Below are 24088 nucleotides of genomic sequence, written 5' to 3'. Positions count from 1 at the left end.
AGACTCGAGATTAGATTCGTACATGTGAACTTGTATATACTTTGAACGTGCATAACTGGATTTCACCTTGAGTAAAGAAAAAAAAATCGGATCGAATACACGTCCCGAAATTGAATTCAAACTTAAAATCTTTGGATCGAGTACACGTCCCAAGATTAAATTCGAAACCCAGTCTAGTTTAGCTGAAGTATAACCGACTCTTTCCTCTTATAAAATGAAAAAAAAAACATCTATATTTTTCCTCCTCCCTAAAAAAAAGATGGAAAAATAAATGAATGTGTCTCTAGTCACACAGCCCTGCTTAAAGTCGTGTTCAACAAGGTTCCACCACCAATGATCACAAGGTGGGGATGATTATAAGTCTGGGGGGAATTGATCTATAAAAACGTTAAGATTAAAAAATAATATTGAACCAGCACCTAATTCTGGCAACGATTAGATAATAAAAGTCCGTTGATCCCCAAGGGTAGTGGTAGTTTATTTATGTCTTGGCACAACTGCATTTTTGTTTTCTCTAACAACGACACCCTTACAATTTTGCACCCTTGAAAATTTACGTAACACTATTCAGCTTGCAAAGCTGTTCTCAAAAAGAAGATCACCAGAGCAATATATATCAGGTGGATCAAAGTGTGATTCAACTGACATTGCCCTGTTGACCTTCCCTTTGAGAACTGCTTAGCAAACGACTTAAGGCAATTATCTCATGACTGTGGAAAATTCAGACATGGCCTTTAAGCTTGACAGCAATGATAACTAAAATTATTTTCTAAACTAAACAACATCTCAGAATGTTAAAAATGCTGTTTTGGAAAATTTTTCACTGAATAGTTAAAAAAAAAATTAAAGACACTGGTATATAACAAATCTTAGTTAATTTTTCTACCTCTCATAAAATGAAATAAAATAGCCTAGATATATTTTTTTTTTCCTACTCCCTAAAAAAAGAAGAATAAAATGAATACATAGCATGCTAAAACAGGTTTAACTGCCCCCCCCCCCCTCCTAATCTGTTGGTCCTAGTTCACACTGCCCACCTTGAGAAAGCTACATTTAAAGACAAGATGCTTTGACAATACCTTCAATGTTAGTCCTGAGAAAAATATAATAATACATACTTTTGTTCCTGTTCTTGTTAAGGAAATTAAATCTAAAAAACAAGTTTTTTCAACTGAAAGCAAGGAGCAACATTGAAACTGGAAACGAATAGAAATTATTCCGTATATGAAGGGGTTACCCCCCTTCTCATTACCTTGCTCTTCATGCTTTTAGCACTTTAAGTTTTTAGCCCTTTTAAAAAAGCTTCCTGTTCTAATTAAATGGCCCTTGTTTTTTTGGAGTCATTCTTAAAAAAAAATTGGACAAACAATCATACTATGTTGCCCATTGTTAAGATGTAAGGTTTTTATGGAAAGGCTGGTCAACTCAGCTTTGGAAGGGGCTCATTCAATTGGAAATTGAAAGTTCCTGTTCCCTTTTGAAGATCTAGCCTGCTTTTCATCCACTTGCTACTGAATGAGTTGTTACCCACAACAGTGTTTTAAAAAAAAGTTTCTAATTCCAGTTCAATGGCCCTTGTGTTCCAGCAGTCGGTTTTTAAAGAATTGTGACAAAAATTCCAAATGATGTTCTGAGGAAAGTAGCCCACTCATATATGGAATAATTTATGCTTGTTTTGGTTTAATGTTACTCCTTCCTTTTAATTGAAAAAAAGTTGTTTTTTAATTTAATTTCTTATTATTTTTCACATCATGCACAGACTTAACCAAGATATGATGTGGACTACCAACCCAATAAACCCACTATTTATTGCTGTTAAAGTGTATGTACCAATTATTGAACATTGGTTGATAGCTTCTTGCTTTTTCAGTTTTTTGCTTGAGAACTAAAATTTTGGATTGTATATAAAATTTTGGACAAGATTTGATTATTTAGTCAAATTTTTTTATAACACTAATTTTGTTGAATGTTCTTAAAAATTTTACTTATGAAATTTGGAACAGAGATGGGTATTATTATTCATGTGGATAGAAGTTCAGCATGACTTGGTCTTCTATGTGGGTGAAGCCATTACAACCTCTGCAATAGTGCTCTCTGATAGTGTAATACATTGTATATGTACATTTAAATACATTTAAACATTTTATAGAGTAAAATACTACTTAAAATCAGTGAAAACAAAGCTCCTGGTAGTACTTGTCATCCCCCATCCCCCAAGAATCTCCTAGGAAGGCCCATGATGCCCTGCCTCAGCTTTTCCCCCTCTGTGCTGGTAGGCATATGAATGCAATATTTATACTACACAGAAAAAAGCTTGTAGCAGTGAGAGTGATTCCAATCCCCCACCTCCTAGCACCAATAATAAAGGTGTAGACCAAAAATATTCCCGGAAATCAAGAGGGATTAGATATCAGTTTCTACCTCTTCCTCCTTTGCAAAATTCATTATATATTTATATGAAGGTTCAATGAGAGTTAGAATATCTGGGCATTAAAATGCAATCTTTGAGGCACCTGTATCTCGCCACTCCTTCATATAGCTGATGTATACTTACACATCATTTCATATAACTTTTAAGAGACATGAGGCAATTCAGGTTAGTTAAATGAAGCTTTACCTTAAATTACCTTAAATCGCATCTTCTAGCAACTAAGGTTGCAGGAACCTGTAGATGTCGCCAGGTAGTATTGACAGGAGTTCGTTGCACAATTCATTAATGGATCATCACATCCTACACGTATACAGGACAGTTGAATATCACACACTAATAGACCCTAGTGGTGGATGCAGGCTCATCCCACTGCGTCCTCCGTGGCTTGTTCCTCCAGTCATGGTCAACGCCAGTCTTGAAGCTGTTAACTGAAGCTGCGGAAACAGTTGAATCGCTCAGTGAATTCCACAACGGAACAACGCGATTGGTGAAGAAGTTGTATTTCTCACGCTTTCTGCTGAATCTTTGGCGGAGTTTTATGGGGTTACCTCGCGCTCTGCTAGACTGGTCCTGTTCGAGAATGGGCTTGATAACACTGCTGTTCATCAACTTATATGCCAAAATTACGTCCCCCCTTTTTCTACGGTAGGTCAGAGTTTGCAAATCAAGCTTTTCTAGGCGTTGCTCATATGGGATTTGTTGGTTGGCAAATGGGAGCCTAGTAGCTCTTCTCTGGACTTTTTCAAGCAACTCTGCATTGCATTTAAAGTGGGGGTTTGCAACTGCCATCCCAAACTCAAGATGAGGGCGGACAAGGGCTGTGTAAAGCTTCTTAATGACCCTGGGGTGGCGACTAGTCACTGATTGCTTGATTAGGCCTAGGATCTTGTTTGCCTTTGCGGCTTGAGTTCGGCAGTGACTATGGAACTTCAGCTTATTATCTATGATTACCCCGAGATCACGTTCTTCCTCTGCGCTTTGGATGGGTGTTATAGCACCAGTAGAGTCCAACATATGGTAGCTATGGCAAGGGTTGTTCAGTCCAAGATGTAAAACTTTACATTTGCTTGGGTTAAACTCTAGTGTCCAAGTTGAGGCCCATTGGCAGAGGTTTGTTAAGTCTTGTTGCAGGGCATTGCAGTCTTCGTCAGAAGCGGCGGGTCCAAAAAGTTTGGAATCGTCTGCATATAGTTCCAGCAGATTCTGGACAACCTCAGGAGCATCGTTAATGTAGAGGTTGAATAAAGTCGGGCCCAACTTAGTTCCCTGTGGCACACCACTTCTGACATTTACTGGTGCCGAGTACACGAGGTTTCCGTTGTGGTCGTAGACTGCAGCAATCTGGATTCTATCAGACAGAAAGCTATGGATCCACTGGGCTACGTCTACATCAATGTGATATGCTGACAGTTTAATCATCAGGTACCGGTGGGACATTTTATCGAAGGCTTTTGCCTGGTCCAGTAGGAACACGTCTACAGGGGATCCCGATTCGATAACCTCAGTGATTGATTCATAAGCTTGGATCAGGTTCGTTTCAATGGACATTCCTTTTCTAAAGCCATGTTGGCCGCTGTAAAGGAGACCATTCCTTGTCATGTGAGCTATAACGGCATCATTGACAATTCCTTCAATCAGCTTAGCAACGACTGAGGTAAGGCTTATGGGCCGGTAGTTCTCTGGCTGGCTTCTGGAACCTTTCTTAAATATTGGAGTTATTGTTGCTGTACGCCAATCAGGTGGTAGTTTCTTTGTCTTCAAAGACAGATTATACAAGGAGCAGAGCGGTTCGGTGACTATATCAGAGATTTCTTTGAGCAGCCTGGGATGGATGCCGTCTGGTCCTTTGGCTTTGTTAGGGTCCAGCTTTGATAGTCTTTTCTTAACCTCTTCAGTCGTGATGATGAGTTTCGGCATAAGATGTTCGATATGTCTGGGGTCAGGACATGAGGGTTCAGCTGATGAGTCTGAGGAGAAGTTCGAAGCGAAGGTAGTGTTAAGCAAGTTTGCTATAGCTTCTGGGTCTTCCAACTTTTTCCCTTCAGCGTTGAATAAGAATGGTATTGATCGCCTGTTCTTATCTTTCTTGGACACATACCTCCAAAATCGTTTAGGGTTTTCCTTTATACTAAAGGCTATCTTCTCCTCATATTCTGCCATAAAATACCTAGTTAGATGTCTCAACTTATTCCTGGCTCTGGCATAATGCTCCCAGTGTCGTGTGCATACACACTTCTTGTACTTCGAAAGTGCCTTTTTCTTCCTGTTCATGGCTCTTTTAATGGGTCGATCTATGTGAGGCAGTGTTCTAGGTGCCTTGACAAAAGACGTTGAAGTACAAAGCTGCTCAACATGGAGGACGGCGTTCTTGAAATTTAGCCAGGCTTGCTCTATATCATCACTGTTAGTCACTTGATCCCATGCAACCGCCTGTAGTATTTCCCTGATCCTGCTGTAGTCGGTATACGTTTGTTTGGTGCAGTTGTTTGGTGGTTGACTTATTAGCAAGTCATGGGAAATACAGAGGTGATCGCTAGCGCCAATGGGGGGCAGGTAATCAGTATTCACTAGCAGTCCTGGGTTGTTAGTGATTGTCAAGTCTAGTAGAGATGGTATCTGGTTGTTTTTGTAACGGGTTGGCTGATCAATTAATTGGTACAGATTATTGTTGCCTAAATATTCCACAAACGGGTTAGTTGCAGTTGAACTTTGATGGTAACCTGCTCCATCCACCCAAAAAATATCAGGCATATTTAGATCTCCAATTAAAATAAAATCTTGGTTACAATGCTTAGATGCATGATCAGCTAATTGAGTAAGAGCCCCATAAGAGGCAGCGGCATCTGGGCTGCTTGGGCTTCTATAAACGCATCCTATTAGAAGTGGGTTCCCCCCAATAACAATATTAACAAAAACACTCTCAACCCATGGGGAATAATCATGATTCAAAGTCAAATCTCTGACCTGTAATACATCCTTCACATAAACAGCAACGCCTCTTCTGGGGTGAGTTGAGAGATTCGAGAACAGGCGATATCCGGGGATCATGATATGATCATCTTCCAGTGGGGTAGTAGAGTTCTTGGGGGTCAGCTCGCAGATACACAACACATCGTATTCTTCAGCAGTAGTTGTAAGTTTTAGTTCAGGAAGCTTATTTGTCACTGTATCAATGTTCGTGTAAAAAAGCTTCAATAATTTCTTTTGACTAGTCTGTGGAGGGTTACTATAATGTATCACTTTTGGCAAACTCTTGAAACTAATGTCTGATGAGCTAGGGCTCGAGCATGAATGGAAAGCACAACTATTATTGCCACTCTTAAATGCCACTCTTTAAAATAAATATAAGATATATTTTGTGTAATAAAGAGGGAGGCATCACCCTGCAGCACCCATGTCAAGGCTTAGTCTAAATGAAGAGAGATGATGGACTAACTCCTATCCCCCTGGACCCTTTCCTTTATTTATCTGAAGGTTCATGGGGAATTAGACAATTTGGGCATTGAAATGAGCTATGATTGCATATGATTGGGTATATATTTTGTACTTTTTCTTTGGCTCCTCAATTTTGCATGTTGGGGAATTTTCTGGGGAGAGATGCTGGCTCCTGTCTTTTATTTTGTACCTTAAATATTTCCCCAATAAGAACTTTGGCTCCTCAATTTTGCATGTTGGGGAATTTTCTGGGGAGAGATGCTGGCTCCTGTCTTTTATTTTGTACCTTAAATATTTCCCCAATAAGAACTTTGGCTCCTCAATTTTGCATGTTGGGGAATTTTCTGGGGAGAGATGCTGGCTCCTGTCTTTTATTTTGTACCTTAAATATTTCCCCAATAAGAACTTTGGCTCCTCAATTTTGCATGTTGGGGAATTTTCTGGGGAGAGATGCTGGCTCCTGTCTTTTATTTTGTACCTTAAATATTTCCCCAATAAGAACTTTGGCTCCTCAATTTTGCATGTTGGGGAATTTTCTGGGGAGAGATGCTGGCTCCTGTCTTTTATTTTGTACCTTAAATATTTCCCCAATAAGAGGGGAGCTATCTCCCACACAGCAATGATTCTGCAAATTTAATTGAAGCTTGTTCCTTTACATGGTGGTAAATTAGAGGGACAGGTTAATTCTTCCACCCATATCTACCAGAAAGATTACCTTAAATTTTCTTTAAATTGCACATGCTAGCAATAGAATGAATCCTATGTAGGCTAAGACAGGCTAACTCACAGAAAATTGGAAAACTGGGGTCTAAAAATACATTCCAGCACTTTGAGAACACTCTCTCCCTCACAGAAACACCCACCACACTTCCTTTTAACAGTTGGTACTCTAATACTGTATGTATCATGGTGAGATGAAGCAATAAACTTTTAGCAATGAGATAAGCAGGTACTTATGATTGTTTTAAATTTGCTTTCAAATTTATAAGTATCTTTTACATGTGCCCCTGGTCTTAAGCTAAGTTCTCACTGCCCAGATTGCTGTTCTCACTGACCAGAAATCTGGTCAGATTTTCGTCTCCAGAATTCTGGCCAGATTTTTTTCCCAGATTTTACTGTTTTCTGACCAGATTTTTCGATCAGATCGAGTTTGATATTTTCTGGCCAGAAAAAAATCTGGTCAGATTTTAGCCTTAAAAGTAGTTCAAAGCATGGTTGATGTAGCTGAAGAACAAGCAGATATTTAAAGATCACTCAGAAAACGACAACCACCAACCAAGATCAAGGTAAAAAACTGAAGAAGCTGACTTCACAAGAATATTAGAGAAAAATTCGTTGGAGATACATGAGAAGGTGTAGATTAGTTCCCCCTGATAAAAACAACTTTTTTCTTACTGTATTTTATTTAGTCAATTGGGCTGTAAAGTTGCACAGATAGCCTACTGTCCAGTAGAAGCAGGGTATAAGCAGCTCACTTCTTACTGTATATCCCAGTTCTATTGGTAGGGCCTCTGTACCCCACACTACAGTGGGAACTAAACTGCACCTTTATTTAGGTAACCTGACTTTGTAGAAGTAGAGCTCAATCAGTCTAGTACAGAAATATGATGGGGAGAAAAGGCCATAAATGTTTCAGCAAATTCAAAAGTTACAGGACTCTCTTAAATTATAAAATTGTCACAGGTTTGAGATGACATCATAATCATAAATCTAATGCTCCATCACATTTATCGATGAATATAGTAGTGAGGCAGAAATCAGACGGCGCCATGGGGGGTGCATAGGGGGTGTGGAGGGGGGAGGGATGCAGCACCCCTTGTGCTACATTTAGAACAATCTTTTCTAGGAACATCTTAACACCATTACGTTGTTTTTTTTTCAATGGTAGCTAATTTGCTAATTAGTAAGGTAATTAGCTAATTTCAGATATTTTAAAAGAACACCAGTTTCTAGGAACCTCTTAAAACCAATTACTTTTTTACATAAAAATTTGTTTCAGAGGCAACTGGCGAGTGAGTTCCAACCCAGTTACCATGGTAAGCTACCATAGTAAGCTCCTTACCCTGCAGAGCAGCATGGTAAACAAAAAGTTACTATGGTAACTAAAATCAAGGGAAAAATGTCAGGTTGGAACAATAGTCATGGTAACTCTATGGTAAGGAGAAGAAGGTTGGAACGGATTTGCTAACTTTTTTTTCATGTTTGCTTACCATGGTGAGTAGGTCGGAACTCAGCATAAGTCAACTGATATTACAATATATACTGTAAATATGTTATAATGTAATAATATAATAGTGTAATCTGTACCCTTTTTTCTTTTTAGGCATAAGAACCAGAGCTGAAGCCAGCTGGTACCTTGCAAACCCCTAGGATACCATTATCGTCATGGAGGACAAAATAAAATGGTCTGACAGTGACATTGAACTCCTTGTCAACACCTGTATCAACTATCCATGGCTATGGGATTCTTCTAGAGAAGACTTCAAAGATTGTAGGAAGAAGAAAAACTCTTTTGCAGCCATGGCAGAATCCGGGATTTTGTTTTCAGATTATGGACTGCCTGTTCAGAATCTTGCATACATTTTGAAGAAAAAGTTTGACATTCTAAGAGATACTTATATGAAGTGTAGACGCAGTGAAAAAGGTAAAAGTGGAGATGGTGCAAAAGTAAACAGAAAAACATGGAAGTATTTCCACCTTTTCAGCTTCATGACAGAGACGGGTCAGCTAAGAAAAACTGTGGACAACATGACTGAGCCTCTGCAGATTGCTTCTGTTAGTGAAACTTTGACCAGGATAGATACTTCAATTGATGATGAAGACGAATTTACTCAGCATATAGAATTGAGCTCAGAAGAGTTTGAGCAGACAGCAGAATCTCTTTTTCAGCCGTCAAAAAGAGCTAGGATAAACTCCGCGGAGAATCAGCAGTCTGAAACCTCATCATCATGTATGTCACCTTTAGCTCCCATCCAGCCTGAACGAAAGTGCAAAACATCCCAAGAGCCATGTGGTAGTAGTGGAGGTAACAAGACTCAGAATACTCCTGGAGGTAGCCAGGCACATACAGACATTGACCAAGAAATTGTCAAAGCTCTTTCGTATTTACAAGAGAAAAAAACACCCAACTTACATTTTAGCCAGTACATCTGTAGCGTGTTGAACGGTTTGCCAAAAAAAGCACAAGCAGCGGCACGTCATGAAATTTCTGAAGTGCTTAAAAAATATGAAAGTGATGACCAGGAAATGAGTAATGTGTTTGTGTAATTTCTTAGTTTACAACTAGACTCTATGGTTGATTAGACCTATGGTTGGCAATCCTGCTATGGTTCAGATATACAAAGACATGCTTCAAAGGCAAGTGAGTTAGAGCGGCTTATGGCTATGCAGCAGAGCATTCAAAAGCGGTAGGAAAGTATATTGAAAAAACTAGTGCCTATGTAGAAGAATAGTATCCATATAAATTCATTTCAGTGCAGTTCTTTGCTCTGAGTTTTATCAGTATGCAAAATCTCAATACCCCAACATTTTCTACTGCACTCACTCATGCTTAGCTCTTTTTTCTACTTTCGAATGCTTGTTATAGTGGACGAGCTCGGATGCTGCATAACTACCGTATCCGTTTTTTTCTTTTTTTCCTCTATCAAGACTTCCGTAGTGCAAATATTGATGCCTTGACGTATTCAAAAGTTGGATATAGATTAAGGGCGAAATCGAAAGTTTTTTTTAAAGCCGGTTGTTTCGAAAATCTTCATTTTTACTTTAGGACAGTGGCTAAAGACATGGAAATTGTGCAATTTCTTTTTTTTCTCTTTTTCTTTCAGGCGAGAAAAGTTCAGTGTCAAGTATGTCCACTTTTTCACGCCATATTCTTTCCAAAACAGATTGTGCCTAACGTAGCGGCTTAGAAAGAAAAGCGGTTTTGGGGAGAGTAACGAAATATGTTTATGGATTCTAAAAATGAACAAACAAATTTAAGGCCTAAACAGTCGTTGAATTAGTTGAGATAAGTTTTTGCTGGAAACTATGCATCTGGATTGCAAGCTAGGCAATAAATTTAATGGTATTCAGCGCTTCGCGTTAACTTTGGTTTCTCAACGGAAAGATTACGGTTCAGAAGTGTTATAACTGTGTCGCACATTGACCCAAACATTTATGTATAGCTTGTGCTTTGTACTTTGTACTATACTTGTGCTTTACTGAAAGTTAGTTTTTATCTCAGTATTAAACAGTATTTTATCTCACTATTAGAAAAAATAGTCGCTATTTAACAGTTGCCAGTCATTACTATCAATTATCCTCCCCTGAACCCATGCAGCATATTTATCTGATAAATTTACCAGCAATATATTGAAAGCAGGAAAATCAACTTTACTCTTTACTATAGAAAAGTAACTAAACTACAGCCAGAAATAGACGCACACATTTACACATTCATTTCTGATAGTTAATCACACAACTTTGAGTGTGATAAGTTTGCATACAGCCTGCTGCTACAACACAACACTGACCTACTCAGGAATGCGGCCTTGACTCACTCTACTCAGCTGCCAAGGAACACTTCCTTCTGGCGTCATGAAGTAGTCTCGAAATTTGTCACGGGCATGTTTGGCAGCTTCAGCTGGGTTTCGTGCTGCTGTTGAGACAATTGGTAACAGCCCATTTACTTGCTCTTGTCTCCACTGCCCCAATGTTATAACACCGTCAGTTTCTGTGTCAACGAAGTTAGCACTAACATACCTCGAGTGTCTCCGTGGAGTTGTAAGATCTTCGGTACGCAAGTAATTATGTAGGCAAACACAAGTGCGTATGACCTTGTCAATATTCTCAGGCTTTACATTAATTGCTTCTCTGAATATCCTCCACTTGGCACCAAGAATTCCAAATGCATTTTCTATTATCCTTCGTGCACGAGAAAGCCTGTAATTGAAAATTTCCTCTGGTACTGGAAGGTGATCACCAGGATAGGGTCTAAGTAAGTTTGTTTTCAAGGGGAAAGCTGCGTCTCCAACAATCACATATGGTAAGTAGGTGGCATTTCCTGTATCAGTCGTATCACTGCCTGGAAGATCTAAAGTACCGGCAATCACTTTCTTACCAAGAGTTGAATTGCCAAACACAGAACCATCACTTTGCCGGCCATAACTGCCTATGTCAACATAGACAAATCGATAGTTAGCATCGCACATAGCCATCAACACTATGCTGTGGAACTGCTTGTAGTTGAAATATTGTGACCCCGAATTCGGTGGAGCCTGGATTCTAATGTGCTTCCCATCAATAGCTCCAACACAGTGTGGGAAGTTCCATTTTACTGCAAACTCATGGGAAATTTCCTTCCACTCAGATTGCTCACTGGGAAATCGTAGAAATAATGGGGACAGTACTTGGCAGATTGCATCCATAGTGTTCCATATAATTTGGTTGGCAGTCGACCTCCCCAGGTAATGTGTGAAGCTTTGGTTTCTCTGTGTGCCACCAGCTGCAAGATATCTTAATGTCACTTCAAGCCTTTCTTTAGGTGAAATAGCTGTTCTGAAGTTTGTATTTTGTCTTGCAATATATGGTGTAACCAGACCAAGCAGGTTATCAAATTGCTTAGGTGACATTCTGAAATAGTCATGAAACCAATCTGCATCTGTCAAACGCAGGTTATTGATTAGTAGGTTTGAAGCACCATGTTCACTTCTCATTTTCAAAAAGTCTCTGACCCAAAATTTTCTTTTTCTCATAGTCTCTGAGGCTTGTAAGCCTTTTCTCTTCTTTCTCCTTCGAAGTAAGCACAAGAGCAAAACAGTTGTAGCCTCATGATCCATTTTTTGAATCTTACGCCGATTTTTCCGATGGCCAGAAAAAAAAATCTGTCCAGAAAAATTATCTGGACAGTGAGAACTGAATTCCGGTGTGAACATGCGGAATTCCCAGATTTTTTTTCTGGACAGAAAAAAAATCTGCCCAGAAAAAAAATCTGGGCAGTGAGAACCAGTCTTTAGGGTATGATAATGATACCCAGTAGTTCAATAGGTAATTTCTACTCAACAATTAAATCACAATCAAATCTCTATTACATAACTCAGAAGGTGGAGTGTTTAACTTGCAAATTTATAGAAATTTTCATAATAAGAATATCACTAGCTTGAATATTTTGGCCATCAATTGTGGTGAATTTTTTAAATTCAATAATAGTCAATAGTAAAACTTAATCATGGACACACATTTTAATCTTCATCTGTAAGGGTATTCTACCTTTTGTCTAGGTCTAAATGTAGTAAAATTCTAGTTTAGCTACTTCTCCCTATCTTGGAAAGGGGTTAGGTTAGGAAAATGAAACTTTCAGCAATGAATGAGGGCCAAAAACATACTCTGGGAAGGTATTGCACAGCTTCTATGTTAACTCTCTTCTGATTTCTAAGTCTTAAAAATTTGCCTACTTGACAGGTCTATTGAGGACCTATTGACTACTACTACTACTAACAACTCATCGCAGCACCAAGCCGCCTGAGGCCAACACAGCTACCCACGCTCCTCCTCCACCCCAATCTATTCAAAGCCTCCCTTTTTACACCCTCCCACGAAGTTCCCATTTCCTTTAAATCTTTCTTTATGACATCCTCCCAACCTAGGCGAGGACGACCTGATTTCTGTTTAGCCCTAGATGGTTGGCCGAAAAGAACAATCTTCGGCAATCTGTCATCCTTCATCCGAACAACATGCCCTAACCACCTCAACCTTTCTTTCATTATAGCCTTAAAGAGCGGTATTGAACCACATTTTTCGTATAGCCTGTTGTTTGAAATACGGTCAGTCATCCGGGTACCAAGAACAATCCTTAAGCAATTTCTCTGGAAAAAATCTAGCAAATCTTCATCCGCTTTTCGGAGCATCCATGCTTCAGAGCCATATTTAACCACTGTCATCACTGTAGCTTCTAAAATTATAATCTTGGTTTGCAGAATTATCTTCCTATTCTTCCAGACTTTTTTTTTAACTGTGAAAAAACACCCTGAGCCTTGGCTATTCTATTTTTAACATCTTCACTGCTCCCACCATCTTTAATAATAATACTACCAAGGTAAGTGAAACTGCCCACCTGATCAATCTTTTCGTTGCCCAACGTCAGCTTTTCATCTTCACTTATTCCTAGCCTTAGTGACTTGGTCTTCCTAACATTAATTTTCAAACCAATACTAGCACCCTGAACTCGCAAAGCCTCTAAAACTTCATTCATTTTGCTCACACTTTCATCTAGGATGCTTAAATCATCAGCATAATCCAAGTCCAGGAGACTTTTTCCTCCCCATTTGATTCCGTGGTCTCCCATTGCCTTTCCTGTGCTCCTTAAAACAAAGTCCATCAAAATAATCCATATAAAGGGGGATAGAACACAACCCTGCTACTATTGACCTATTGAAATTTTGACAAAACAACATTTTATCTTAATTTTCAATTATCAGTTTCTTTTTCTCTGGTTTTAGTTCTGAAAATACAATTCCTTTTATTTGGGTTGAATTTTAAGCCATACCAATGTTTTTTTTTCTGAATTTAGGAAATGTATTTATAGATATTTGTATCCTCACAAATTGGAACGAAACATTGTTGTGAAGCTCAAAAAAGTTCTCTTGTACTTGAGAAAAGCAAATGATCTATTTTGCAAGGTTTCACTTTCATAACACAAAGATTTTTAAAGGTCATCAAAGGTCACTTCACTCAATAGGGTGAAGGAGTGAAGGCAGGTACTTCAAAATACCTTCCCAAGACTTACTTTAGTCTATAGACCCATCCCTGAAAGTTTCATTTCCCTGGCCTAACCCCTTTCAATGATAGTGAAAAGTAGCTAAACTAAAATTTTACCCTAAATGTGAAAAAAAAACCTGAGATTGTAGTCAGCTGATTCTAATGGCCCAGTCTAATGGAACATGTACATTGGCACCCATAAGCTGAATTTTAGGGGGGGGTAGCTGGTCTAATCAGCCCTTCCAATGCTGCATAATAGAAATCTCAAAACAAAAATATAAGGCAGCATCATTCAGCCACGGGCATCATTTGGGGGTGGCAAAGAGGGGCAGGTACCCCCCCCCCCCAATAATGTGGAGAAAAAAATTATACATCCCACTATTCAGATATGGACTCCTCTTGCCCCGCCCCCATAAAAATTCTGGAGATTTACCCCTGGCTGGAGCCCCTCTGCCCACCCCCCATATGGGCATCCATGAACATGTGCCAAAATTATATAGCCTAGGCTATGTTCCATGAATTTAGTCATGTCACCCTTTTGTTCAAATAAATTTAATGCCAAAAAAGCAGCATTGATTAAATCAAGAAAAAAAAAATAGAACATACCTATACAATTTAGGCTTTATATATTTGTGCATTACATGGGGGGGGGATAAAGTAACATTTTGCACTTTTAAGAATTATACAAGTATTTAGCACTTTTAAAGTTGTTTTCAGAATTTTAGTGTTTCCTTTTGAGTAGACCTAACTGAAGACTAATACTACCTGTCATTTGTTCATGTTTAGGAAAGATACACCTTTATCAAAATATTTTCTCAAGATTAGACACTGTCCAAATACTGGGGCTTACCCTAACCTCTACTTAAAAGCCTTTTATCTAGAATGTTACTCCTTTTGCTATTCATTTATGCTTAGAAGATGAACATTTAAATTTGAACATCCTTAATTAGCTATTTAGAACAACAAACAGATGGCTGAATGGCCCCAGTGGTAGACTAAAGTCTTGCAGCTTCATTCATACCCTTTTAGTGAGAAAAAAGATAAATTCTTGTATGAATTAATTATCCGGAGGAGTGAAAGGTTACCATACCACTTTCAAAAAAAAGTACCTCCAAACTTCAAAATATTGTTTGAACTCCGAGCATTTTTGAGATAACAGTTATTAATAAAATTTCTTGAAAAACTTCTGAGGCATATACCTGCATATAAAGCGTTCAATTATCCAACATTCTTAAAGTTTAAACGTAAATAAAATAAAATTGTTTTCCTTTATATTGTTATTGTCAAGAATAAATTAAGTTAGATGGCACGAATGGCATGAGCGAAACTAAAAATGCGTCTCGCCCAGAGAGAAGAAGTATTATCATATTATATTCTTCTTGTCTGTGGTCTTGCCCATGTAAAATGCGCCCCATTTTAAGCCCTGTCTTCATAATAGCTTTTCCAGGCGTAGTCGGTCGATTGAAAACAGCTTTTTGTTAACCGGATATGATTCCTCTCAAATAAGCAATACTTCAAACGTGTCTGATTAGCCTTTAGAGCCATAAAAACACCAATGAAGACGAGTTGCTAGAAAAAGACATCAAGCTTGGAAAAGCCATAATGAAGACACGGATTTTTATATGCTAAAATTAGGTTAAAAAAATATACCAATAATAAAATATAGGTGAATAATACAGTCTCATGACAAATTACATGTAAATCTCTTTTCTTTCTTAAAAATTAAAGATAGCCATAAATCCCAATGAGCTTGTTTGAAAAAAAAAGAAAAAAACAGTTGAGTCTGTAAGCACTTAAACATGTTTTTGTAGGTAGATAATTTTAATTGACCGATTATACATCATTTAATATGTTTAAGTTCCTTAATATAGTTTCTTATTGAGCCATTGGAAAGGCCCAAAATTCTAAATTCAACTTATTTTTAAGATGATCCCTTGAGCCGTTAATATTGTTTTAAGTTAGAAAAATGAGGGCTTACGCCATTCCAGGAATATTTTCTTATGAAGACTTCACTCTAACAGACTTTGAAAACTCCGCTCTAAGAAAATGAGTCTTTTAATTTCTTTTTGAGAAACCTGCCGACAATATTGGCATTACTTGCGATTCCAGCAAAAATTTTACGACACTTTCAAAAATTGATTAGCAGAGTTTGAAATTGTCAAGCATTTCAATTAAATCACTGAAAAACTAACCGCTTAGCTTCTCTTGGATTTTGAGACTTCGGGGGACATTCTTTCTGGTCTTTAGCTAACTGTTTGTTTTTGAAAAACTCAAAGGATGTTACTTAATTTAAACATTCAAATTATATTTCAACGCCATGTTGAGTCCTTATGAGCATTATTAAAGATTTTGGGCTCATTGACGGAGCTAGGAAGTCTTTCTTAAAGGTGTGCTGTCGCATCTACTACTACTACTACTAACAGCTCACTGCAGCACAAGGCCGCCTGAGGCCAACACAGCTAAGCACGCTCCTCCTCCACCCCAATCTATTCAAAGCCTCCCTTCTTACACCCGCCCACGAAGTTCCCATTTCCTTTAAATCTTTCTTTATGACGTCCTCCCACCCCAGACGAGGACGAACTGCTTTCCGTTTAGTCCTAGACGGTTGGCCGAAAAGAACAATCTTCGACAATCTGTCATCCTTCATCCGCACAACGTGCCCAAGCCACCTCAACCTTTCTTTCATTTTAGCCCTTGAGAGCGGTATTGAACCACATTTTTCATATAGCCTATTGTTTGAAATACAGTCAGTCAGCCGGGTACCCAGAACAATCCTTAAGCAATTTCTCTGGAAAACATCTAGCAAATCTTCATCGGCTTTTTGGGGCGTCCATGCTTCAGAGCCATATTTGACCTTAGTCATCACTGTAGCTTCTAATATTTTAATCTTGGTTTGCAGACTTATCTTGCTATTCAACCAAACTTTTTTTAACTGTGAAAAAACACCCTGAGCATTGGCTATTCTACTTTTAACATCTTCACCGCTCCCACCATCTTTACTAATAATACTACCAAGGTAAGTAAAGCTGCCCACCTGATCAATCTTTTCATTACCCAACGTCACCTTTTCATCTTCACTTATTCCTAGCCTTAGTGACTTAGTCTTCTTAACATTAATTTTCAAACCTATTCTAGCACCGTGAACTCGTAAAAGCTCTAAAACTTCATTCATTTTACTAACCACAATGCTTGAAAAATCTCTGTGCTGGAAAATAATGTCTAATGAATTGTAATAAAAACCTTACGATTAAATAAAATACATCTAAAATAACAAATTAATTTTCATAGCATTAATTTTTAAGTATTGAAATACAAAAAAAAAAAATGATCAAAATACGTGTACTTTTTAGTACAGCACAAGGTAAATTTATGTATTATACAAATCCGACATTTTTCTATTTATAAGATACGTAATAAAATGTGTATGTACCATTGTTTTAAAGTAAGAAAAGCAATCTAAGGGAAGATTTGAGAACTATTTTGCCAGTGTTATCAGATGAAAATACTTCTTTTGACTTTAATTGGCAAATGTTAAGTGATATAATTTAGTAATTTAAGTTATGAAATAGATAATCCAAGCCCTGAAATCATTTCCTGAAGGTTTATCATCTTATAATTGATCGTGCCCAAATGTTAATTAGGCTATTACATGTCCTTTTTTTCAACCGCCTAGCAACAACGACATTAAAAATATGCGTAGATTGTAAAAAATAATTATAGACCTTTGAAGAATCTCGTTTCTATTGAAAAGCATAAAGGCTTGAAAACCAAAATATTTACTAAGATTATTCCATAGCTCGTTCTTCTGTCTACCCCACAAAGTTCGAATCTGACCTCGACTTCTAAGGAACAACCAGGACACTAGCTCTTACGTCCTAAACTTTAGTTAAGATCCTACTAACCTATATGATAGTGTCCTTATGACAAATACTTAGCCACCCTCATCCTTTCTCCCTGCAAAGACTGTATTGTGTTTAAACACCCTAAAGGTATAACTACAACTTTTACTTATACCTCCTTTCAAGTTTGCTTTAGAATTGGCAATCTTCTATGGTAGATATAATGATAATGTAATTTATGGGCTCGCTTCTGTTTCCAGGGACACCAATTTTACGAAATATACAGGAGGGAGGGGCAAAGTGTGTTTTTTAAAGCAGGGCAACTTTTTTCCTTCATCTTCTTCAAAGAAAATATTAAAAATAGGTATTTTTCAAGATCTAGGGGGAAGGGGTTGGCAAAAATTCTACTACATACTATTGAATTCTGCATGGATCAAGTAACTGTTCTCTTCTTGTATATGTCCTGATGAGGAGAATTTAGGAGCATCATCCTCCAAAAAGCGGTTAGATTGTTTCCTGATTCCAAAAAAGTAAAAATAACACCCAGCTCTTGCTTCTCATCAAGTTTGGTTGTCAGCTAACAATCCTCTCTGGTGGAAATGCTAAAAACAAAATTCTGCACCCAATCCCCTATCCTGCAATTCAAAGGGAAGTCAGACTTATTTATATGAATTATACATTTGAGAAAATGTAATTAAAATATATAATCTAGAAAAAAGGCAAAACTATGCAAAAACTAGGGTTCCAAGACGCATTTTTGAAGAATTATTTCAAGGCAGTCTAGAATGAATATCAAATTTTGACCTGAGGCTGACAAAGAAATATTTTTATCGTTTGTGCTTTTGAAAACAAATTTGGGGGGGGGGAGGGGATTTTGTTATTTTTTCGACCTCTTCAGTAAAATACCGAAAAGGCTATTTCAAAATCTAGCAGTAATTGTTCCCAATGCCCCCTCGCCCCGATTGGTACCCCCTGGAACTAAGACAGTTTATTTCTTGTTTATACTATTTAGTAAGCTTGAATTTTTTTTCGAAAATAACAAGAAATTTTGCAAAGTTTATAGGGGTTTTATTCTGTTTCAAGATCCTTGTAATTTTGAATTTTCATGTTTTGTCAAAAATAAAATGTAAATTCACAATATGATAAGTTCTTATTATAAAATTTTTAATTATATTCTCCTAGGTTGTTTTTATTGTTAAAATATTATTGTTGACTTCAATATATTCCTTTCTTCTATGGTTCTACTACATATATAGACTGAAGCAAATTCTTAATACTAAAAAATTCATTTGTTCTCTCAACGTCAAGATTGAAGATACAATGAAATAAATATTACCCATATTATATGACTGAATTAAATATTGAAAAATTTGTTCGTTGTTTTAACATCATCTTTTGATTAATAACGCTTTTCGACTACAGAAGTTCTTGCTTTGAACCTCTAGTTAAAAATTTTTGGATGTTGCGTTAGAAACATATTATAATAATAATAATAATAATATATTGCGAAAACAGGCTTGCGCCTCTATCTACAAAAATTTAAATAATCAAATGCTTTATCACTATAATGTTTGTCAATTTTGTTCTTAAATGCATTGACTGAATCTGAGTTAACAGTGTCTGATGGTAGTGCATTCCACTCGGAGACAATACGGTTGCTGAATGCCCATCTCCCAACATCTCTTCTGAAACGTTCTTCAGTTAGCTTAAACTCGTGACCTCTCAGGTTATTATTCTTGAATGTTATCATCTCTTCTGGAGGGATGTTGTCGTAGTATCTGTTTCATATTTTGTACACTTCAATAAGATCTCATCTCAAAAATCGGTATGAGATGCTTGGAAGCGACAGTTTTTTCAAACGGTCTTGGTATGATAAGTCTCTAAGCGATGGAACAAATTTAGTAGCCCTCCTTTGGATTTTTTCTATTGCATTGCTGTCTTTTTGAAAAAATGGTCTGGTTGTTTTATGACCGTATTCGATCATTGGTCTCACTAACGATTTGAAGAGTGTAGAAAACAGTGTTGAGTCAGTAATAGAGAAATTTCTTCGAATAATTCCCAAGACTTGTGATGACTTAGAGATGATTGACTCGTAGTACTTGGTGAAAGTCATATCACTGTCTATTGTCACTCCCAGGTCTCGAGCTCCTTCTTGTATAGGTATCTGTTGTCCTTCAAAGCAGTAGTGCCGAGAAATGTGTTTTGGGCCTAGCCGAATGTGACAACTTTTTTCTGTATTCACTTCCATGCTCCATTTTTTCATCCATTCTGCTATTTTGTTTAAGTCTTGCTGTAGTATTTCTGTATCTTCAAGGCTTGTTATTGCGCGAAAGATTTTCGTGTCATCTGCAGAAAGCAGTATCTCTGAATCTATGTTATTTGGGAGATCATTTATGTAAATATTGAATAGTAAAGGCCTCAGAACACTACTTTGAACATCTCCACTTGTGACTTTTGTCTCGTTGCTGCTAAGGTATCCCTCCAGTCTCACTCGCGGAGATCTTCCTTTCAGAAAGTTGAGAACCCACTTTAGAATAGCATCGCCAACACCGATAGACTGTAGTTTTCGAAGAAGTTGACTTTGTGAGACTTTATCAAAGGCTTTTCTGAGATCTAAATATAAAATGTCTATCTGCATCCCACTATCCATATATTTTCTCCAGGTGTTTGTAGCGACAAGTAGCTGGCTTTCTGCTGATCTTTTCTTGAGGAATCCAAACTGTGCGAGTGAAATGAGGCTCCTTTCGGGTAGGTACTGTAATATATTATCGTGAATTAAAGATTTTAGCATTTTGCATGTGATACAGGTTACACTGATAGGTCTGTAATTACTTGGATCTGATTTGGTTTTCTTTTTTGAAAAGGAGAATCACCGCTACTTGCTTCCATTTATCAGGCAGGTTCCCTGTTTGTAGCTACTTGACAAAAATGTAGTGCAATGGCGCTGCAATTTCTTGTGTCAGCTCTTTGAGCACTTTGGGATCTAGGCCATCTGGACCTTCTGATTTGTAAGGGTTTAGATTTTTTAGTTTTTTGTAGACCATTTGTATTGTCAGTTCTATTTCTTCAAATTTGCCTGCGTCTAGTGGCTGACATTCCACTTGACTTTCATCTTTGTCCCTCTCTGTTGTGAAAACAGTGGAAAAACTGCTGATTTAGCAGGTTGGCTTTAGCTATTGGGTCACTGATTGTTAAATTTGTTGCTGAGTTTCTAAGATCGGGAATAACCGGCTGTTCTTTTCTTTTTGAGTTCACGAAGTTCCAAAACGCTTTGGGGTTGACCTTTGAGTTTTCGGCTACTTTCCTCTCCTTTTCACTTGCTTCTTGCCTAGTGGCTTTCCTGACTTTGTTGGAGATTCTGTGATAATTTGTACAATTACTTTTGGTATCAGTCTGCTTGAGCGTCTCCCAGGCTTGCCGCTTGATTTTTATTAGGTCAAGGATGTCTCGTTTTAGAGGCGGTCGTTTAAATATTTTGACTATTGGTACATACATCTTTGTGAGGTCTATGATTACGGATAAAAAAATTCTGTAAATGCCATCTACTAGATATGTGTTATTTATTATTTAATTCCAGTTTAAAAATTCTATCTCTGTTCGCATGGTATTGTAATCACTTTTTGAATACATCCACGTCTCTTTTTTTCTTATAGTTTCGCGACTTACAATCGCCTCTGAGTAAATTGTAGCGTCGTCCGATTTTCCAACAGGAGGACCTGTAGTAAGTTCTTTTATTAGTTCCGTATTAATGCATAGGACTAGGTCCAGTAGCGTTGGCTTGTCGCTTCCTCGGATTCTTGTTGGTTTTTTAATAAGCTGTTCTAGGTAATTATCGTTCACTGTCTTCAGAAATTCCCTCTGTGAGGGTGACCCGCTATGCTCTAGGAGGTGTGGCAGGTCCCAATCTATGTTAGGGTAATTGAGATCTCCAATTATGAGAGTTGGTTCTGTTAATCTTTGACATATAACGTGAATATCTTTAAAGAGTGCTTGGTCATTCACGGCTGTGCTATTTGGACTTCTATATATTACAGCCAAATTTAGAGTTGCTTGGTTTGTGTTTGATATCTGAAGCCAAATAATTTCCTGTCCATTTGTTTTTGATGACACTTTCTGGATTGATAAATTGTCTAAGACGTAGCAAATAATTCCCCGACCTTCGTCTTGATCTATGTTCAAGGTGTAGCTTTTGTAGCCGTTGATGGCCAACTCTGGTAAAGTTGGGAGATATCGACAGTGTTTAGGCTTAGCTTCGACCACTGCTACTATGTCTGGGTTCTTTGCCGCCATTTCTACTTTTAATTCTGATAATTTGTTTGGTAGTGAATCAGCATTTAAATATAATATCTTTAGTGTTTTTACTTTAGTACCTTTTTTGTTAAGCTTGAAGGATGGTGGCATTTGTTTGGCTTTGGTTATTCTACTTCATATTTGTCGTTGCTCTTCGTTGGAGTCTTTACCTCGCTTCCAATGGCTCTGCATCTCCATTTGACGATCGCACTGGGTGCGGGTATTCCTCTTCTGTTGTCTCTTCACGGCGAGCATTTGTCTCTGTATGGGCGTGAGATCTGGGTTTATATATACTTTGGTACGAGTTTCTTCATTTGATGATTTTCTTAGATTTGGAGCTGTCCTCAGGATTGTTTGCCTTTTCATCTCAAGCTCTTGTGATTTTTTTAGCTTAACTAACAAAGTGCGTGGACTACCATCTTCTTTTCGTCTTCCAATCCGGGCAGTTTCTAGTATCTCGCCTTCAGTGATATTTGCCCCGAGCTCGTTTTCTTGAGTCAATTTGACAACCTGTGTAATGTCATTGACAGCAGTGGATTCAGGCAGCCCCATGACTACAAAATTCATCTTTTTCTGTTCTCTTAATTCCTTTTCTACTTCTACCTGAATAATTGCATTTATTGTCGGCTGGATGTCATGAGGTGAGGGTTTTTCACTATAATTCGAAGGTGTTGCCTCATGAGGTCTGTGAGGCTGAGCTTCTGTTAGCTCTCGCACTTGAAGCTGTAGAAGTGCTACTTTTCGTTTGGAGCAGGAGAGGCATTCGTATTTAAACAGGAGACACTCTCTGTCTTCTCTCTTCATGACCAGCACGAGATCTGCATTTATACCTCGGCAAGCGGCATGGTCCCACTCGTTGCAGAAAAAACAGAGGAAAGAGGTGGTAGTGTCAAAATCTTTGTGACAGTAGCTGGATTCTGTGTTGTTATCTGGGAAACTAGTGAACAAAGGAATCTCTTTGGGCTCCGTAGGCTGGCTTACCGAGGGACCTTGACTTTTGGTGGATTCTTCTCTCGGAGTCCCTCTCGTATTTTGTGCTTTTGGCGGAGGAGTTGCTTTATATTGGTCGTTGCTAGAAGATTTGCAACTATAGCACTGCCATTGTCCTCGGAGTTTGTCAGCAGCTTCCTTATTATACGCAAGACCTGCGCAACCAAAGTGGAGCCATTTTAAGCAGTCTCTGCACTGAATTCCTCCTTGAGCTCTTGTTACATTTTTCTTGCACCGTGGGCAGAGTTCTACCATATCTATGTTATTTATTTTGGCAAAGATTTTGTCAGCAAAATCTTCAGTTCAATTTGGCAACACCGGCGTTACAAGCTTTAAAGATTTAACGGTAGATAAGACCCGTGGGAAGTGCAACACACGAATCACCTTATCCCAGCAGTTTAAGGATAAAAAATCCCGCTAGTACTGCACGGCCTCTTGAATGTTCGTTGTTGCTCACTTCTGCACAGGCTATCTCCGAAAAATGCAGCCCGAATTTTATCGCCGAAAATGGCAAAATATACTGTCTAAATTTGGCAGCTATGCAATATTTGGCAACTGTGTAACTTCACTTATTCAGAAGAAACAGTGATGGCAACAAAGATAGCGCTATACGAAAATAGCAGAATAGATGGCGTGCCAGTCTATATAAGAAAAAAGAAGAGGTTGCTGTTGAGAATACCCAGAGAGAAATACCTATACTAAGAATTATAGAAGGTCCCTCAAATACTAGAAAAAGAAAAACGAGAAGAAAAAGAAACTATCGATAGCAAACTTTTTGACTAAAAGAAGAACACAAAAAAAAAATCGTTGTGTTGTAACAACCGTAATGCGTCAGACAAAAGATGGACCCAAGATAGCATAAAGCTTCTATTCAACCGGAGGTCTTGTGAGTATCTTGCTGTCCAGTTCTAAGCCAGCTTAAGAGCTTCTTGAAGAATTGAGAAGATGTGTTGGTCCACGTCCTGCAATGATTCTGGGACCATTGCTTTTCCTAAGGTTATAATAATTTCAATAATTTGAAGAATATGAAAATTGCAGCTTGCAATGTCACATCAAAACGTTAAAAAACAACTATCATATCGATATTTTAACTGACGAATTCAGAAGCTTCGAACTAGGTTTATTCGGAGTTTTAGAAACTCACTTCTCAGGGATAGGAAATATGGAAGTAGGTGATATGTAATGTATTTACTCAGGCAGGAAGGATCGGGTACATAGGCAGGGATTAGGGCTCATGATGATTAAGGAAGCTGCTAAGTCCTGTTTAGGGTGGAAGGTCTAATATTAGATTGCTAGTCACTCATTTTATGAATAAAAGTGCAAGGTATCAGTCATAATAGTATATGCTCCTGTAGACCCGACTGATGGA

General features: G+C 38.0%; 1 protein-coding gene across 7 annotated transcripts in view; it reads right to left on the bottom strand.

The window, feature by feature from the left end:
* The window catches only part of NfI (Nuclear factor I), a 166178-nt gene extending 151323 nt beyond the window's left edge, over nucleotides 1-14855 (bottom strand). For 5 of the 7 annotated variants that reach the window (XM_089100368.1, XM_089100365.1, XM_089100370.1 and 2 more), the window contains exon 1: nucleotides 14800-14855. The gene's annotated coding sequence lies outside the window, so the exon portion shown is untranslated. Of the gene's footprint in view, nucleotides 1-14685; nucleotides 14718-14799 lie in introns of those variants that run through there. The other 2 variants (XM_089100367.1, XM_089100366.1) reach the window with 2 other exon arrangements.
* Between the last annotated feature and the right edge of the window lie 9233 nt (nucleotides 14856-24088).

This window comes from Artemia sp. Qi Xiang Cuo, chromosome 14 (genome assembly GCF_049724085.1).
Source record: "Artemia sp. Qi Xiang Cuo chromosome 14, ASM4972408v1, whole genome shotgun sequence".
Taxonomy (NCBI): domain Eukaryota; kingdom Metazoa; phylum Arthropoda; class Branchiopoda; order Anostraca; family Artemiidae; genus Artemia; species Artemia sp. Qi Xiang Cuo.
This window is presented reverse-complemented; position numbering and strand designations above follow the sequence as displayed.